Raw genomic sequence first — 21,061 nt, 5'->3', positions numbered from 1 at the left:
GAGGTTGGAGTCTGTTTGATTGAGTGTGTGGACAGGTGTCTTTTATACAGGTAACGAGTTCAAACAGGTGCAGTTAATACAGGTAATGAGTGAAGAACAGGTGGGCTTCTTAAAGAAAAATAGATGTGAGAGCCGGAATTCTTACTGGTTGGTAGATGATCAAATACTTATGTCATGCAATAAAATGCTAATTAATTATTTAAAAATCATACAATGTGATTTTCTGGATTTTTGTTTTAGATTCCGTCTCTCACAGTTGAAGTGTACCTATGATAAAAATGACAGACCTCTAGATGCTTTGTAAGTAGGAAAACCTGCAAAATCGGCAGTGTATCAAATACTTGTTCTCCCCACTGTAGCTCTCCACGGGAAGTAGGGGCGTAGTAAGCCTCACCACCTCCTGCCTGACGAGATACTGAAAGCTTTTTGGCAGCTAGTAGCGCTGACCATAAGCATACTGGTAAATACCATATACAAGGGCACTTCGGGGTTACTCAGTGCAGGGCAGAATTCTCCTGTTGGTACAGTAACAGAAGGTCGGGAACCACTGAGTTAGGTGACCAAGAACCCCATGGTCACTCAGACATAGCTCCAGAGTTCCTGTGCGGAGAACATTCTAGAGGGACAACCATCTCCGCAGCACTCCACCAGTCAGGCCTTGATGGCAGTGACCAGACGAAAGCCACGCTACAGAAAAAGGCACACGACAGCCATTTTGGACTAAGGCTGTAAAGTAAGAAAATTTGGAAAAAGTGAAGGGTATCTGAATACTTTCCAAATACTGTGCTGTATGTGTTTCAGGCGGCAGACATGCACCCAGCTCTCTCAAACCCACCAGTTATCTGAGCGGTGGGACCACAATGTTTCACAAACACTTGATCAACACCATGAAATATTTAGAAGGGAGTGGGATGTTGCCTGAGGAAACGCAGCATTACAGCAGCCTGCAGTGACTCTTGGGGAGGGTATGGGGAATCATGCAAACAGTGCGTAATGGCATAGTTGTACTTTGGTATACAGCAGGTCTAACACACAGCATATTTCTTTCACACATATAAGTGTTAGTTTAGTGAAGTATGGGACAGACTGGATGTGACCTTTTACATGCATCGTGTCATTACTAAATGTGTTATTCATGGGTATTTTTTTTCATTAAATATTTGCAGAAGCATTTGATTAATACAATATTATTCAGTTGTCTTTATTTTTTAGACATGACCTCTGCGGTGCTCTGTGGGATGATGACTCAATATTTACTAGATGTAGGGAATGTGATTTCATTGGTCCCTTAACGTGTCTCAAGCATTACATTAAGTGGAGTTAGCTTATCCCAAAGCAGGTTAGTTCTGGAGGATATTTTGCCATAGTTACGTACCTGGCTATACAAGGTTGAAGCAAATGTATGATACTTTTTATTAGAAGTTTGAACTCAGTGTTGATAAAAGTTACCTTGTTAACTCCATCTCGCATCCTACTCTACATGCCAGGTCTCTAATCTTGGTTTTTTCTCCTCTTTTGTCAAACATTGAGGGGTATTTCACAGAATATGCCCACAGCTTGCAGTGTGCAATGTAAGTTGAAGCTCATTTGTGACAAAAGACACACACACACACACACACACAGCAGACTTTAATTGCAAACTGCTTGTGTCCCAACATGTTGGCCCCTCTGCCAATTAATTTATTATTGAAATGAGGACAGAGGGTGCGAGCAATAGACAACTGAGATCTTACCGGACACACAATGGAAAGACGATAACTTCTCTGATCTTTTTGTCAGTGAAACCAAATGGACATTTTCTGCATACAAACTGTAGAGATGATGCATTCGTATACAGGAATCAATCTTGACATAATGTTTTCCTATAATCTTACAAAACTCAGTTTTCTCTTCCTTGGGAAAATATACAGGCATGCGTAATGACATGAAGAGTACAGAAATGAAATGGTACAGACTCCAAAGCCAACCTGGGATGAGCCCCAAAGGCTGTGCAGTTTTGTTTTTATCAAATGTACTGCTTGTCATTCAGCAAAGGCCATAGCTGTGGGAAGTAGGGATTCTGGGGGGGCTCCAGACCGTTTTAGCCTCAGAACCCCCTGACGAGATTCTGAAAATCACCTAAAGCTTTGCATTTTCTGTTCTTAATGCTACCGGTGTGCTTCTTTCGCAAGTCAATCTGCCAGGACAGATGCGCTGCCCTCATGAAACAAGCATGTTGTACTACTGGGATTTCTGTTCACCACCCTGTGTGTCTGAGGGGTCAGGGGGATTGTGGCTTCAACATGCAAACATGGCGCTTCAGGAATGTCCTCCGAAAAACTAGATTTCTATTACTGGAACACTCTGGATACTCTGGCTAACAGACATTGTAGCTTTGGACTTCATGGACGTATGTGCATGTTATATGAAAGGTTATCAAGCTTGCGTGAGTGGGCATCGGCACACCTGCGTCTTTACTATATTTTTCCTAAAGTAGAGTTTTTGGAATGTCTCCAGTCTCTCCTCAGTCTTATCTCCATCTCCATTATTTTTCCAGGCACACCACTTTCCTCTTTTTCACAAACTAGCTACCGAAGTTATTTTTTGCAGTTTAATTTGATTGGTCAGTTTCGGCTTGATGCGGGAAACTTGATTCGTGTAACTGAGTAACTGAGTGAACAACAATTAGGGTAACCCATTTACACAGCTTTTATTAAGATCTCTCTTTAAAGGTTATTTCTGAAAACGTTTTACCTGTGTATAGCCTCAACTGCATAACTATTGCAAAGACTTGCCAGGTTGTTAGCTAGGTTTAGTAAAAGCAGGCCGAATGCAGTTGAAAAGAAAACATTTTATATATTTTTTTTTCTTAATCAGGAAATATCTTCTCTGTTTCATCAACAAGATCTCATAGTCTCTTGTCAGTATTTCCTCTGCATGTATTCAAACTCAAGATTCACCTACTTTTGTGATTAGCAGTTTGTTTTTAAACCTCATTTTGGGGCAGGATGTATTACATGTTGCTTGTATGTGGATAATCTAGAAGTTGAATCCCTGTCATATCTCAGTCATTTATTTAAAATCAGTGGTTTTAATGACAAGGGGCACAAATGACCAAATACCTGGCATAGTGTACAATTTTCAGAGAATCTGAATGAGATTTTTGACTCGAAAGCAGAACAACTACAGGTTAAAAATCATCTTTAAATGTCATGGACTGCATCAATTTGAATGTCATAAGCTATTATCCCTTCTGTACAATCATACACGTTTTACTCACCAGGATACTCATGAAAGTAAGTACTTTTAACCCCTTGATTTCCAACATTATCTCTAACTTAATGCTGTCCAAAATCTGTTCGCATGTGCATATGTTTAAGGTTCACATTCCACATTCTCACCTCTTTCAAACATGTGACAACTGGAACTTTCACCCAGTGATGTTTGTCCATAAACAGGCCACAGCACCACAGCCCGTAGGTGTCACTTATAGGCCCTCCGGCAAGCCTCCCTCAGCCCCTACATGCCCTAACACAGCCCTGACACACACAGCCCTATTGCCCTGCTCCATGCTGGATGTCTCAAAGTGTCTGTGAGTGTAGTGTGTCTGTGTGGGTGGATGTTTGTGTGTGTGTGTGTGTGTGTGTGTGTGTGTGTGAATACGTGTGACTTACTGTGAGAGTGACTGTGAGTCAGAACATGTTCAATGCGTGTTGGGAAGATGGTGGGTATAAACAGAATCTCCCAGTAGTTATATTTTGACGGTAATAGTGAAAAGTATTTTTCTGCAACGTCATCAGTTTAAAAATGTTAATACAGGAACCATCTTTATGTGTGTGTATGTGTGTGTGTGATTGTGTGCACATGTGTTTCAGCACAGGGTCACAGGGTGGACACAGGGGGAGACAAACCCACCCCTGAGAGTTAGATAGATCCAGAGCCACCTGAGTGAATGTTTGTGTTGGACTTAATGACACCTAAACACAGCCAGGACACGCACAGACCCAGACCAGACTCCAGGCCCTCCTCTCTTTAATCTGTCTCCTCTCCATTCCCCCTGTTAACAGAGCCGAACCCAACCCGGGGCCAGGGGAGGTCACAATGTGTCACTGCAGGGCCTCAGTGCTGCGTGTCTACCACTGTCTGTGAGGCTACAGTACAGGAAGCTGCTCAAAAGACTGGTTTATTTTTTACTGAGCTGAGATAAATGTAAAATAAATGTACTGTAAGACAAATTTACTCTTTAGATTTGTGTTAATCATTTAAAGGATCAGTTTGGGTTGACTTGATTTAAAGTTGTGGTGTTCTTATATTAGCAGTAACACTTAATAATAAGCAAGTATTTGTAAAGGTGATGTAATTCATAATTCTATGGTTATTTTATCATTCGTAAATACATTTCAAATGAAGTATTTAGACAGTTATGTTCCATTGGTCAAGAAAGTACAATGTCATGTGAGTGAGGCGGCCTGCCTCTGCTAAATTGTGATGCGCCGCGACAGAAAAACAGAATATATTTCAGAATAGTTCTTTCCCCACGCTGAGCACAGTTTCATCGCGCGCAGTTTACTACCGCATGAGCATCAGAGCCGAGCAACAACGTACTGCACCCAACGTTCGGAATATCAAGCCTTGGAGTACAAACCTGCTGTATTTGTACACGCGCAGGTTTGTGAACTGTCAGCAAGTGGCTGTCACATTGATATAAACCAGGTAGCCATTGTCTGAGTGACAACTGTCACGACTCGATAGCTAAAATCGGATACAATAGATTAGCGTCATGCTTGAATCATAAGAGATTTGGCAGCAATAATAAGACCTCTGGTTTTCATATTTTGCCTTCAAAATGTGTCTGCCATGAAATGTTATATACATTTGGCAGCAACAATGAGATTTCGTATTTCTGTCTGCAAAACAAAATTACTATTTAAATAATACTTTACATAAGTTAAATAATATTATAAGGTGGAGCACACTGAGAAATGGTTAGAGCTTAAGTAAGTTAATGTAGAGGAAGTAAGCGGAGCCGGCCAAGAAGAGTGAACGTCTCTTACTGAGTGAGTGAGTGAGTGAGTGAGTGGGTGAGTGAGTAACTGACTGACTGAAAAGCGGATTTGTGAACTATAGGTCCCGAGTTTGTGTCTCCTCGCAGGCGAAGCGAAGTACGCGTTATGAATTATTCCATATAGACGAAACCTTCGCTGGCTAAAACTGTTAGTATCTGCATTATAGTAAGCCTGAAATAAAACAGTTTATGGTCATATTGTGACTGTTTCTGGTAGATTTTCAAAGTATGCATCCGTGCATGTGTTTTGGGTCAGGATAGACAAACACATTTGCTGGCTACAACAGTAAGCCTTAACTGAAACTGTATACGGTTATATTGCGACTGTTTCTGGCTTGGAAAAGTTCATCTTCAGTCTCGCTTGCAATTGCTCAATTCTTATGATTATTCCTTGGAAGTTAGTAGATACTAGTAAGCCTATTACTGGCTAATAAGCTGTTAAAACGGCCAGTGGCAGAAGCAATACAGTTCATAGACGCTATGGTGGAGGTAAATGGAGTCTAGCAACTGCTGAAATGTGTAATGTCGTGGCGCAATGGTTAAAGACAGTGCCTCTCTTGTGGAAGACCTAAGTTCAAATCTATTGAGAGCCACAACATTTATTTATTATTTCTGGTAGATTCCACAATTCTCTCATCTTTTCACTTGATGAAAAAGTTAGTTATCATCACCTTTATTGATAGGTATTGTGCAAATGTCATTCACGAATGAAAGAATAAAGTACGTTGTTTTGCCATGAAAGAAAAAACATGTTCTTATGCCATGAAATGAAATAGCTTTGGCAGACTCGCTAGCAATTGCTCAATTCTTATGACTATTCCAGTAAGTTAATAGATACCGGTAAAGCTTATTACTGGCTAATAAGCTGTTAAAACGGCCAGTGGCAAACGTCATACATAGAGGTTATTTTTGGTTGAGGTAAACTTAGTAAGAAATGTTAGTCAGTTTAACTGTATCAGTGTCATTCACGAATGGCCGATTAACTGTTAAAACGACCAGTGGCAAAAGAGGATTTGTTCAGGATAGAAACAAGAGGCTATACTGACACCCGGCAGATGTACAGCTCTGTGTTGTAGTGGTTAATGACACAGCCTTTCACGTGGGCGACCCGGGTTTGAATCTCGCGAGGGCAGCACTTGCAATTGCGGGCCGGCTGAACTAGGCTTGCCTGGTTTCTTGTTATGTTATTGTTGTTAATTTGCTTGTGCTCATTAGCTTTGGAGTGGGATTGTGTTATGAATCCAACCACACTATATTGTCCATTCCCCCACTGTAATGTACAAGGGATACTGTTTGTGGAAAAACTATTCGGTGCCGCAGTGAATGTATTGTACGAAACACTCAGGAGTTTGCAAAATTACAAATATAATGTAAAATAATGGGGCACTGTGTGCTACATCCAGCAAAACTACATTTTATACCGTTCTTTAACCCTGAATGCAACAAACAGTAATATATTGTACATTAAATCCTCTTAGTTAGTAGCTAGTGGCTTTAATTTGGAGTCTGGGAGGTGATTCATGAACAGTTTTATAGAATGATTCAAAGATCATTATACTTAGTTTATTATTAGGGAATGATGTTAAGACAGTATTGTCAAATAATGTTAGGAAGTGAAGTTGACAAGAGAGACTGCTGTCCAGGAAGGACGTTGTAGCATTTCATTCATCAAGCCTTTAGTGCTGGTGATGCCGCCATGTCGGCCCGCAACCCCCCACTGTTGGGAAAGAAAGTAGGGGAAACACTGTAAGTGCTTGCCATATATTTAGCCAATGTTTACATCAATCTGTTAACTGTTTATGCACTTACATATGTTTATGAATAGTTAAAACTCAAATAGGTTTTATGTTTGTAACAACTACTGCTTTGAAAATATGCAAGTTAAATGCAAATCATTTTTATTTGACAAAACATTCTTGCCATTTCCATGAACAATATAAACAGTAAAACTAAAATTAAATAAATAAGTTAAAGCATCCATATTTAATCAATACTCTGCACAAACTAGTAACACCTGTTAACCAGAATAGTGTTGTTCTCCCTAAAGAGCCTGTGAGGGCACGTTCTGGACAATCGATATCACAATGCAACTCAAGGTGAGGAGTTGATAATTATGTTACCCAGTGGTCGGCAGGAAGCCAAATGGGACAAATACAAACCCGTTTCCAAAAAAGTTGGGACACTGTACAAATTGTGAGTAAAAAAGGAATTGTATAATTTACAAATCTCATAAACTTATATTTAATTCACAATAGAATATAGATAACATATCGAATGTGTTATGTCATGCCAAATATTGTCTCTTTTTGGATTTCATGAGAGCTACACATTTCCAAAAAGTTGGGACAGGTAGCAATAAGAGGCCGGAAAAGTCAAATGTACAGATTAGGGAACAGCTGGAGGACCAATTTGCAACTTAATATGTCAATTGGCAACATGACTGGGTATAAAAAGAGCCTCTCAGAGTGGCAGTGTCTCTCAGAAGTCAAGATGGGCAGAGGATCACCAATTCCCCCAATGCTGCGGCGAAAAATAGTGGAACAATATCAGAAAGGAGTTTCTCAGAGAAGAGTTTGAAGTTATCATCATCTACAGTGCATAATATCATCCAAAGATTCAGAGAATCTGGAACAATCAAGGCCGGAAAACCATACTGGATGCTTGTGATCTTCGGGCCCTCAGACGGCACTGCATCACATACAGGAATGATACTGTAATGGAAATCACAACATGGGCTCAGGAATACTTCCAGAAAACATTGTCGGTTAACACAATCCACCGTACCATTCGCCATTGCCGGCTAAAACTCTAGAGGTCAAAAAAGAAGCCGTATCTAAACAGGATTCAGAAGCGCAGGCGTTTTCTCTGGGCCAAGGATAATTTAAAATGGACTGTGGCAAAGTGGAAAAGTGTTCTGTGGTCAGACAAATCAAAATTTGAAGTTCATTTTGGAAAACTGGGACGCCATATCATCCGGACTAAAGAGGACAAGGACAACCCAAGTTGTTATCAGCGCCTGCATCTCTGATGGTATGGGGTTGCATGAGTGCGTGTGGCATGGGCAGCCTAGACATCTGGAAAGGCACCATCAATGCTGACAGTTATATCCAAGTTCTAGAACAACATATGCTCCCATGCAGATGTCGTCTCTTTCAGGGAAGACCTTGCATTTTCCAACATGACAATGCCGGACCACATACTGCATCAATTACAATGTCATGGCTGCATAGAAGAAGGATCCGGGTACTGAAATGGCCAGCCTGCAGTCCAGATCTTTCACCCATAGAAAACATTTGGCGCATCATAAAGAGGAAGGTGCGACAAAGAAGACCTAAGACAGTTGAGCAACTAGAAGCCTGTATTAGACAAGAATGGGACAACATTCCTATTCATAAACTTGAGCAACTTGTCTCCTCAGTCCCCAGAAGTTTGCAGTCTGTTATAAAAAGAAGAGGGGATGCCACACAGTGGTAAACATGGCCTTGTCCCAACTTTTTTGAGATGTGTTGATGCCATGAAATTTAAAATCAACGTATTTTCCCCTTAAAGTGATTCATTTTCTCAATTTAAACATGTGATATGTCATCTATGTTTTATTCTGAATAAAATATTGACATTTGAAACTTCCAGATCATTGCATTCTGTTTTTATTCACAATTGTACAGTGTCCCAACTTTTTTGGAATCGGGTTTGTACATCTGGATGAGCATAAAGACGTGGCTAATTTTTCATAGTAACAGGTACAGTACTGCAACAAGCTCTCCAGTCCTCTCCACCCAAACAGGTAATAAAACCACCACTTCCACTGAATTCATCGTCCTCACCACCCAAACAGATAATGAAACCACCACTTCCACTGAATTCACCGTCCTCACCACCCAAACAAATAATGAAACCACCACTTCCACTGAATTCACCGTCCTCACCACCCAAACAGATAATGAAACCACCACTTCCACTGAATTCACCGTCCTCACCACCCAAACAGATAATGAAACCACCACTTCCACTGAATTCACCGTCCTCACCACCCAAACAGATAATGAAACCACCACTTCCACTGAATTCACCGTCCTCACCACCCAAACAGATAATGGAACCACCACTTCCACTGAATTCACCGTCCTCACCACCCAAACAGATAATGAAACCACCACTTCCACTGAATTCACCGTCCTCACCACCCAAACAGATAATGAAACCACCACTTCCACTGAATTCACCGTCCTCACCACCCAAACAGATAATGGAACCATCACTTCCACTGAATTCACCGTCCTCACCACCCAAACAGATAATGGAACCACCACTTCCACTGAATTCACCGTCCTCACCACCCAAACAGATAATGAAACCACCACTTCCACTGAATTCCCTGTCCTCTTCACCCGAATATGTCACGTCCTGGAACGGCAGACCTGCCGTGCCAGTGAGATCCAACGCCCTCCCTCCCTCATTTAGATCACTGACAACTGTTCCCTGTTATTGCCTCATCTGTCTTCCTGATTACTGTCCTTATTTAACACTACTGTTGTTTGCTCATTGGGGTTTAAGGCCAGGTGTTTCATAAAAGCACTTTGTGACAACTGCTGATGTAAAAAGGGCTTTATAAATACATTTGATTGATTGATTGATTTAAGTTCTTCCTTTCCCAGTGTATCTTGTCAGTCTGTTTGGTGTCAGCCGTATGTTTCTGTCTAGTTGTCTAGTGTTTATTTTGCGATATTTGAAGTTATTTTATTAAATGTCCTCCGTTCTCCCTGCGCTGGTGTCCTACCTCATCAACCATTACAAAATGGATAATAAAACCACCACTTACAAGGAATTTACAGTCCTCTCCACCCAAACTGATAATTGTTCACCCACTGTATGTCCGCAGCCTCTATACACACACACACTCACAGGTAAGAGCCTTCAGATGCAGAATGTCTAACAGAAAACATGAATGACCGGAATGACGCTGTGCCACCTTACCTCCACTAGCCTGAAATGTAGACCTTTTCATGAATTCATGAATTAATGGAATGACAGTCTAATCACAGTTGCTAGCAACAGCTCCTGAACTACGCCACTTTGCCTGCTGTACTTTATTATGGGACCATGTTGCCCAAGGTAGAGTGTGTCATTAATTGGTGGACTGTTGCGATGAAATTTACATAGCTTGTATTGCCAAGCAGTCCTGGTCATGGCAGGGAGTTGGAAGGCTGTCAGTGTCTTGGGTTTCTGTGCCTCCCCTGGTCCCGCTCACGGCACAGCTGTCAAAGGCCATCTCTCACAATCATATTCATCAGCGGTAGATTATACAGTACCTTTGTTGTCCACACACAAATGAAAGTATGCCACCTAGCAAGAATAAACCAAGGAGAAAGCAATGCTTGTGGGCCACCTGGGGTTCGCCTTGCAGTATGATCTCCAGCACTGGGCTGGTACTTTAGGGTCTCGCTGGCTGGTCTAAGCAGCTCTCCTCTCCGCCAATCTGCCGAAGCGCAGCACACACAACAGAGCGCAGGTTATCACGCACATCACACTCCTGAAACACGTCTGAAAAGATAGGATTGAATTTGGTCTGGTGTGTGAATTTGGCCAGGACGTTCGGGTAGTGAAAGTGGATTCATCGTGAAAACCTTTTCTGTTTCTGGGATGGAGCCACATTACACCACACAATGTTGAAAATAGGATTCCACAATGCTATCTAATTGGTTACCTTAGAAGCATTGGAAAAGTGCATTTCTAATAACCGGCAATTATTGTATAACATTGCAAGTGCCAACACTGATTGGTTATTACGCTTGACCAATGTGATATAACTGCTATATTACTGGCTTATAATTAATGTAATAATGTGTAACGCTTTAATGTTAATATATATGAGCATATACTGTGCTGGGCTTCACTGTCATTCGGTGTTCAAGGGTGATACTTTTTTTTGTCTTCGCCACTGTTAACATCTCCCTTGATTTTTTTCAAATTACTTACAGTGAAGGAAAAAAAAATTGATCCCCTGCTGATTTTGTAGATTTGCCCACTGACAAAGAAATGATCAGTCTATAATTTTAATGATAGGTTTATTTGAACAGTGAGAGAAAGAATAACAAAAATCCAGAAAAACCAATGTCAAAAATGTGATACATTTATTAGCATTTTAATGAGTGAAATCTTGACATCCTCCCTGACATCCTTGAACAGCTGTTTGGTCTTGGCCATGGTGGAGCGTTTGGAATCTGATTGATTGTGTCTGTGAATAGGTGTCTTTTATACAGGTAACAAACTGAGATTAGGAGCACTCCTTTTAAGAGTGTGCTCCTAATCTCAGCTTGTTACCTTTATAAAAGACACATGGGAGCCAAAATTCTTTATGATTGAGAGGGGATGAAATACTTATTTCACTCATTAAAATGCAAATATATATTTTTTTTTAATCTGCATTTTGTTGTTGTTATTCAGTCTCAGTTCCATTAAAATGACAGACTGATCATTTCTTTGTCAGTGGGCAAACGTACAAAATCAGCAGGGGATCCAATAATTTGTTTCCCTCACTGTAACTGGTTCATACTTTGCTGGGCTGTTACCACGCTGATGTTTGCCTCTATGGTCCACATACATTCAGGCAAAGCCCAGGCGTCTGTTGTCCCATGAAGTGACAGCTTGCTCTGGTTGTGTGTGATGACATGGACCGGGATGGAGCATGTGAAAGGTGCTCCCCAGGGATTCAATTATTCCCATTGTGTTTCCCCTAACCTCTTGGCCCTCTGCTGCCCAGCGCGCGTGAAGTGAGATTTTAGGATTTCTCTGATGAAATCACATGGCTGTCAGATAGGGGACAGCGATGAATGAAACACAGAATCAGATGGGGGCGAGAAGGGAGGGGAGATGAATGGAACACAGCATCAGATGAGCATTTATAGCTGCTCTGAAGGAAAGGCAACTTGTGCAATGCTTCCCACAGGGGGATTTTGGCTGGAATGCCTTGCTGTTCCCCTAATGTACCACAACCTCCTCCATCCTGACAGAAGTACTAGAGGTGGTGGGGGAGAGAAAGAGGGAGAGAGAGATCTGGAGAGATCGTAGAATGGTTGAAAGGGGGAGAAAGAAATGAGAGAAAGAAAGGGACACAGGAGGAAGGACAGAGAGATAACCTGAGGATAGGGAGGTGTGAGAGATGGTAGGAGAGATGATGAGCCATGGCAGATGTCCCAGTGTGAGTCACCATAACGATGAGTGGGGAGAGACGGCTGGAAAATGTGTTTACGTGGAACGTGGGTGTGTGTTGGGGCAGGGTGCAAGTCAGAGTCAGGTTAAAGTTGAGAGGTCACACCACACCCAGTACTTCTTCTTCTTCACAGTAGGCAGACTTCAGCACAGAACTTTGAGCAGCAGTGTTCATCTCACCTTCACTGATAACACCGTATCTACACAACATCAGGGTAGTGATAACACTCTCTGAACAGCTTACATTATTCAAGAGGAACTGAACGCCAAAAAATACTTGTATTCAGCATATTTCAGAACAGAGTTTTTTCAGATTGGCATAAATTAGATTAGATTAGATTAAACTTTATTGTCATTGAACAGTACAAGTACAGTACAACAAAATGCAGTTAGCATCTAACCAGAAATGCAAATAGAGGGCAGAAAATTGACACGTATTTACAAGTATTAAGTATATGTATATTACAAGTGGAATGTATAGATGTGCAATGAAAGCAAACGCAGTACAAAGGGACAACACTAAATGTGCAATTAATGCAAATAGAGGAAATGTTACAAGTAGGATAAATAGTTGTTCGGGTACAAAGGGCAAATTCTTAATGGCATTTTAGATGTGCAAACGAGGAAAATAAAGGAGTAATTTTGTAGGATAGCATGAGCAATCGGGATGCAGAGATAGCAGCTCTAAAGTCCCTGAGGTAGACGTGTGTGTAACAACTGTAAAGAAATACATAAATGCAAGCACAATGGCAATCCTAAATGTGCACATGTGGTGGACACGACTTGCGTGTGGGTTGGGTTTGGTTTACTATCATGCCTACTTGCCACTAGTATATTTTGGAGGGGTTAAAAGCAGAAGTCAGGTTTTAGAATGACGATCTCTCCCTAACATGGGACTGGTATGCATAGGAATTGGTATTCTACCCAACCTTAACAGTGGCATTGGGACACACTATCTAGCAGCACCTTGGATTCGTGTATGTATGACCACATGTCACCAATGTTATGTTGAAATACCGTTATATTGGCTCATGTTGATGGGTTTAACACTGATCACTGTTTTGGGAACAGTTTGAAGTGACATGATGTACCCCTGCGTCACATTGTAAATGTTCCGAAATTCAAAACCCGAGCGGCAGCCTCCTGTGTCCTGCCACAACATGCTTTCAATAATAAGCTGGCTGGATATGGTCTGTGGACTTTTCTTGCACCAAACACCTTACCTAGACATACATTTGCACGATTAAGGCCTTTTCAGCTTAAACTTTCTCTTAAAATGATTTGACATAGATACAGTCTTTTAAAAGTATCCAAATTCCTGAACAATAGGTTAATTTTACTGAATTACAAATGATACACTAAAATGATTTGTTTGATATTTTTTTGATTATTTTAAGACACTGACACTCAAAACCAGTTACGTATATAAGATTCCAGACTTCACATTGTGTGTCAGAGCAGACACCACTCCATGAAGTCCAAGGAACTCTCCACAGACCTCCGAGATGTCTATGGAAGCATAGAACTTAGTAACACTATGAATATATTGCTAAAGCATTGAAAGTGTCCAGGACCACAGTTGGATCCATCATTGTGAAATGCAAGAAGTTTAGAACTGCCTACACTATTCCTAGAGCTGGCCATCCAGCCAAACTAATTAACCAGGCAAGACAAGCCAAGAACCCAATGGCCACTCTAACAGAACTTTAGAGTTTCTCTGAAGGGATGGGAGAAGTGTTCCTTCAATCAGGCCTATATGGTACAGTGGTTAGATGCCCAAAGCCACTCCAGAGTAAAAGGAATATTACATGCCCTCTGAAGGACTCTAACAGCACAGGGAAAAATGCTTTCTGATCTGATTACGCCAACATAAAATTATTAGGTCTGAAAGCCAAGCCATACATCTGACGAAAACACGGTTCCACTCATCACCTGACTAATACCATCCCTGTGGTAAAGCATGGTGGTGGGACCATCATGGGTGTACGAGACTTGTCAGGATTAAGACAAGATTGAACAAAGCAAATCCTTGAAGAAAACCTGATCTAGAGCATACAGGACCTCACACTATAGGGTGAAGATTATTCTTTCAGCATGACATCTATCGACGCGCACTGCAGAGTCAAAGCAAAAAAGTCTGTTATTGTCCTTGAGTGGCCCAGCCAAAGCCTGGACTTGAAACCCATTGAACATCTGTGGGGAGACCTGAAGACGCTTCCTATAAAAACTGGATCGAACTTTAGAGGATCTACAAGGAATAATGTTAGAAACTGCTGAAATCCAGGTGTGCCCAGCTGGCAGAGATATTAATTAGTCACTAAGCTGTGATCACTGCTAAAGGTCTACAAAGTACTGAATGAACGGTCTGAATACAAAAGTAAATTAGATATTTAGTTAAATATGCATGACGATAACCATTTTGGTTTTGAGACACTCCAATTATACTTTGGCCTTGTGCTTGGGATTATTGTCCTGTTTAAAAGTGAACTTCATTCCAAGCTTTAGTTTTGGTGTCATCTTGCCACACAAAGCATTTAACACATTGCAGCTGGATCCCTCATGCTTTCAGATAGTACTTTTTGAGTAACAGATTCATTCTTGCCACCCTCCCATTGTAGTATGACTGAAATGAAACAGTTTACAGTTATATTGTGTCTGTTTCTGGTGCATTTTTTTCTAAGTACGTATCCGTGCATGCTTTTTCGGTCAGGTTAGACAAAAACTTGTCTGGCTACAACCTTCAGTTGCTACGTTATAGTAAGCCTAAAATAAAACTGTTTACGGTATTGCAACTATTTCTGGTGGATTTTCTAAGTAAGTATCCCTGCATGCTTTTTGGGGTAATATAGACTAGATCACAACTCCTTGGGTAGTAAAAGAGTTGGGGTTTCCACGATTCTCTCATCTTTTCACATGACGAAAAAGTCAGTTATCATCACCTATATTGATAGTTATTGTCATAACGAATGAATGAAAAATTAACATATTTGTGCCATGAAATGAAATAGCTTTGGTAGTTTTAAGTTCTTCTTCAGTGTAGCTAGCAATTGCTCATTTCTCATGACTATTCCAAGTAGTAAGTTAGTAGATTACAAGTATTAAGTAGCCTACTAGTAAGCCTATTAAGCCTACTGGCTAATAAGCTGTAAAAACAGCCAGTGTTAAAAGCAATACAGTTCATAGATGCTATTTGTGGTGGAGGTAAACTTAATAAGAAATGTTAGTCAGTTTAACTCAATGCTTAATGGTGTCTAGCGAAATATTCAAGTTTTGTTTCATGTTAATGCGTGACAAAATGATCTACTTTTGAAAAGCTATACTGACACTCAGCAAATGTATAGTTCCATGGCGTAGTGTTTAAAGCCAGCCTCTTATGGGGAAAACCCAGGTTTGAATCCTGTGAGGGCAACAACTATTATCACTTGTAGTCATGGGCTGGCTTAACTAGGCTTGCCTGCTTCCTTTTCTGATTGTTCTTAATGAGCAGCAGAAAAAAATATGAACACTATTATTATTATTCACTCAATTGTAGTCTAAACTCACAGTTATGAAACTGAAAAGCAGTGTGGCAATGTGTAACTGTCAGGTTTGGTAATGCATTAGCAGCAGTCCATTTGTTATGTCGGTTACTGACCTTCACTAAAAAAGACAATATCTCACTTAGGGCACTCGATTAAAGGAATGCCTGCTGCCTTGGCTGTTTTTAATGGTCTCAGTAAAAAACGAATTAGTGCAAACCCTGAATATTAGTCCAAGCATATTATAATTTTTTAACACCATTATTTTACCTGGTAAGTATGCTAAGAACAGATTGTTATTTACAGCAACAGCCAATTAAGGTTAACTGTCTTGCTCTGGCCCAGAACAACAGGCTTGGTCACCCTTAAAACCCATGACGTTTTGTTTACTGGCCCAATGGTCTTGACCACCAGCCTATCCTGCTGCCCCTTATAAAGTGGCGCCTTCCATTTGATATGGGTGTGCTTTTGTGTGTATGGAAAATTGGATTACTAACATACAGTTGGACGGAATCAGATGAGTTGAACTTGTCGTCACCTTACTCAGGCATTTTTTTGATGTTGCAAGGGTAGAGTTCCCCCAGTCTGGCGGGACAAGTCAGTGTGTGGGAAGTGGAGAGAGAGGAGGGAGGACGGTTGGGACGGAGCTAGGTAGGTAGCCCAGTGGTCAGAGGATCTGAGCAGTATGTTGGTGAGAGGGAGAGAAATGAAGAGAGGCTGTCTTGAGGGAGTGCGAGAGATAAAAGAGAAAGGTGGCTAAGACCAAAGACAGCCACACACTAAGCCCCTGGGTGCTGTCCCCTGTAGCCTCTGTGACCTTGTCTTGGTTCCTAACCCTGGCTCATAACCCCCAAATCCCAGGCCCTGTGAATGATGCTTGTTGTCCCCCGTCCCCTCACTAGCAGTCCCCCTGCTGAGAGATTCCAGAGGCTCCCCTCTCCTGTCTCTCCCCCTCCTCTGTCGGCCTCTCAGGGCTCCTGGGTCACTCGTTTGTCATCATGACCTTTGACCCTGGCAGGCCAGTGTGCTCGAAGGAATGTCTGAGATGTTTACCTTGGCTGAGACTGATGGTGTCCAGGTGGCTTTCTCTCTCCATTCACTCTTCTGTTTCCCCTGAAGCCAGGCAGAGAGGGCAAGCGTCCCCATGCCTCAGCCACCCAGACCTTCCTGATGAAGAATGCTAGGATGAGAAGGAAATCTGCAGTCTATATTCACAAAGTGTGTCGGTTCAGATTCAGCATCAGTTTTCCCTTTTAGGTGTTAGTTAATAGGGTCATATGCACAGAGGGGACTTGGTTCTAGATCTTCCTTTTAGGTTTTAGTTAATAGGGTCATATGCACAGAGGGGGCTTGGTTCTAGATTTTCCTTTTAGGTATTAGTTAATTAGGTCATAAGCACAGAGCGGACATGGTTCTAGATCTTCTCCGAGACACATTATAAATACAGGCCAAGATCTTAACTTCAGTTCTTGGTCTCTGTATTTTCATTGCTCTCAATCCACTGAAGTAACAAGCAAGTTTTTTACTTGACAGTCCTTGACAGACAGCATCTAGCCTTACCTTCAGACCCTGTAAGCTTCAAACAAAACACTTTTGCAAAGTGCTAGGAATTTTCGGAGGAGAGAATGCAAAGTGATAGAGAGAAAGTGTGGGAGAGAAAGGGTGGAGTGAGGAAACGGGAGGGAGCAGGAGCGAGGGAGGCCGGGGGGAGAAATATGGATCAGTCGTCCGTCTGTGTCTCCACCGATCCAGACACGTCCTCCCCGCTCCATGTCTCAGCGATTCACCGTCAGCCAATAGCATCGCCGACCAAACACTCCCTCCCACAATGCACTTTATTCAGAATGGTGCTATCTATCACTTCCCCTCTCGCTGGACACGCGTGACGGCTCTGCTCCTCACTCATCTCTTCTCCTGTCCTGGAAAAGTTTCCTCTGTCTCTGTACCCACCACACACACACACACACACACGCACACCACTAAAGAGGCCATTAACACAGTGTTGTAATGCAAACAGCCGGCCGAAGAGAACAGGCCAGGTGTCGAGTAGAGAGGAGATGGGGGTCTAATGCAGCCATTACTGTCCAGTTTCACCGCATCGCGCCTTACAGAGATTATCATAAAAGCATCTTGCCCTCTCTCTCTCTAATGCCTGATCAATACCAGACTCACTGGATGGAGGGTTAGAAGCATGAGTAAGAAGGGGGTGTCATTATTCATCTTTCTCTGTTCTCCTTTGTGACGTGATGAGCGCAGTAGCATCCAGCAGGGTAGGGGGTTGTGTTTAGAAAAAAACATGCAGAAAAGGAGAAATGTGAGCACTGACTCCAGTTTACCTCTCCGGACACTGGGTTTGGAGAATGATTGTTCCACTTTAGCCAAGTCACAATCTTTTATCTCATCATCATTATTGTGTCGCAATTATTTATGAGACACAATAATAGAGAGTGAAGCCAGTTGTACTCTCTCTCTCCCTCCATCCCTCACTCCCTATGACTCTCTATGACTCCCTATGACTCTCTATGACTCCCTATGACTCTCTATGACTCTATCCCCTTGCAATCTCTGACTATTCCTCCCTCTCCTTATAAGGTGTTTTCTTCCTGCTAATTTATTTTCCTGCTGGTGAGCCCCGTGTGATATGTACGGATCCCTTCTCACACTTTCCACTGCCGATTAAATTGACACAAATATGCTTTGTGTCAGTCACTCTGACAGACCATCACTGCCCCCCACTCTCTGAGGCTTCCACTCCCTAACCTTGACTGGCAGCAAGGGGAACATAGCCAGAGAACGTTTTTGTAGCGGCAATCGCTGCAGCAAACAAAGTGGTTGCCACTACAGAATCGACGCTCCCCATTAAATGTCTCTGACACAAATACGTTGGTGGCAGTGATCAGTTTATTAGTGTGCAATTGTTTAAATTGATTGGAATACATATCAGATCTATCAGAATGTTCATTCCGTTTGCTGAAGTAGCTCACTTGGTTCACGTAATGTATTTTTGGAATTGTAAAAGCATATACTGACATTTGAAGTGCACTTGGAGGCCATCCATGCTTTTACTCACACTGTTTCAGATAAAACGGATCTTCATGAAACCATCAGATGAACACACATATCGTTCAAATGATTCACGCACACACCGCTACACAAACACATGCATTAAAACTATTCACACGCCCACTACTCATTTGCACACAAACGCACTGTTATTTTGCGCTTTTTCTTTTGCATATATGAAGTGATTTTTAATAACTAAACACAGTGATTTTAACCACTGAACAGTTAGTTGCAGAGAATACATTTGACGTGTCAAATTATGTGGCCTCTAGGTTAATATGCATACTTTAGGAAAATAAATGGCATTGAGTGTATTGCATGTCTGTCATTTTGCTGACCATCCTGTCTAATGCAACTTACAATTTTTAATTGCATCTAGGTTTATTTTAGTCACAGGTGGGAGGAGAGGAAATGAATGAGCCAGCTGAAGGTACAGGTGGTTATGATATTAGGCCATGACACTGGAGTTCACATCTCTACTCCTCCTGCCAGTGCCATGGGATCTTGGTGACTTCAGTGAGTTAGAAGACCCGCCTCCCACCCCGGGACTGACCAGCACAACCCTGTTCAGCTTCAGTGGCCAGCCGGCAGTGGGACGCTGGGCAATTTGATGCTGCCGTAATCGCACACACAGTTCCAACAAAGATTTTTGGTAGAATATGAATCATGCCTGTTGTATGAACAGAATGAGAGCTCTGCTTCTCAAACTGCCACATGGCAATGGTCAAAAGTTGATTTTATTTGTGCATTGCTTTATTCCTCAACTCATAATTTTAATTTGTTCAAATGGTTAAAACACTTACTGGGTCATTGTTAATGTCGTAAATTGAGCACATTTCTCCCTCAAAATCCTAGTTATATTTCTCATCATACTGGCAACCTGTTATTAGTCTTTTCGTCTTTACATTCTAGTTCTTTCCAACAACTGCATGGAGATTTGGAGATGTTGGAGCAGTGTTTTCCCAGGGGTTTCATTTTGACAAATGCTTGAAAGGGACATTAATATTGTTTGGCTGCTTCATCCTAGGAGTCGCATGTTCAATATCGTAGTCTGTTGACTGTCTGACGATAAATACTTTCATCTGTCAATTGAGCTCTTAATTAAATATTTCCTTCCTTGAATTCCACATATTGTCTGTCGGTCTTGTCATTTTACACTCACTGAACAGTGTGACAGAAATGTCTCCCTCGTCATCGAAATCACACGCTTTAATGCTCGGACGTCCCAGAATTCAACTGGGCACATCTGAAGTGAACTTGGGTCTCTTAGTGTACTGTCAAAATGGCTCCCGTTCACTATACACAGCAGCACGTTTATCTTGACCCTGGGCCCGTACAAATAGGTGCCATTTGGGAGGCTCCCTGGCTCTCTCAGCTTCAATCTGTCCTCTGTGATTTAAAGTGACTGGGGCTATGAGAGTGTCTGTAGTGAGTAATGGTTGGGATGACAGCTAAACTCCTGCTATTTGGTGCTGGTCCGAGCCTGGTGCGGGGCGGGCGGCTGCTGGATGGAGTCATGGGCTGGACCTGCTGAGTGGATGGGGGTAACAGCTCCCCCTTTGCCCTTTTCACTGTCTGAAAGTAGACACAGACACAAACACACACACACACACTGCATGAAAACTATTCACACACACCTACACATTCAGACACACAAGAAAAACATTCCTGCATTGTTTGTATTGCATAGTTGGACAGATTTAAACCCTACCTTATCACTCATTCACCATTTTGAAGCTATGGGACACGCTCGTTCATATGGCCTGTTTTGTTCTCATTATATGTCATTCGCTCTTCTTTTGAGGGCCTAATCTCTCAGAAGAAGTGACTTAAAGGACACCCTGTTTCCTGTATTGTTCCCCATATTAGATACAGGATGTATACCACAGACACAAGCAAGGACACAGACACACACACTAGTCTTAACAATAAGCAGTTCCAGTCTAGCTGGCTGTGTCTGGGCAGCTCCAACCTGGGTCAGTATGACACTACCTGGTCATTCCAGAGAGCCAGGAAGAACTTTGGCACTTGATAACCACAAATACGATTTAAGCACCACCTTTACTGTAGCATTTACCTCAATCCTACCAATAATACGCCAACCCTAGTTTAAGTACAAATAGCTAATTCATATGCCCATATAATAGCACATGTATTGCATCTTTTGTCCGTTCTAGAAGTGTTTGTGATATCTCTGTCACTGTAAATGTGGTAAAGAGGTCTTGTG

The sequence above is a fragment of the Esox lucius genome, chromosome 2, assembly GCF_011004845.1.
Source record: "Esox lucius isolate fEsoLuc1 chromosome 2, fEsoLuc1.pri, whole genome shotgun sequence".
NCBI classification, from domain to species: Eukaryota; Metazoa; Chordata; class Actinopteri; order Esociformes; family Esocidae; genus Esox; species Esox lucius.
The sequence above is the reverse complement of the archived record's forward strand: the minus strand, read 5'-3'. Positions refer to the sequence as shown.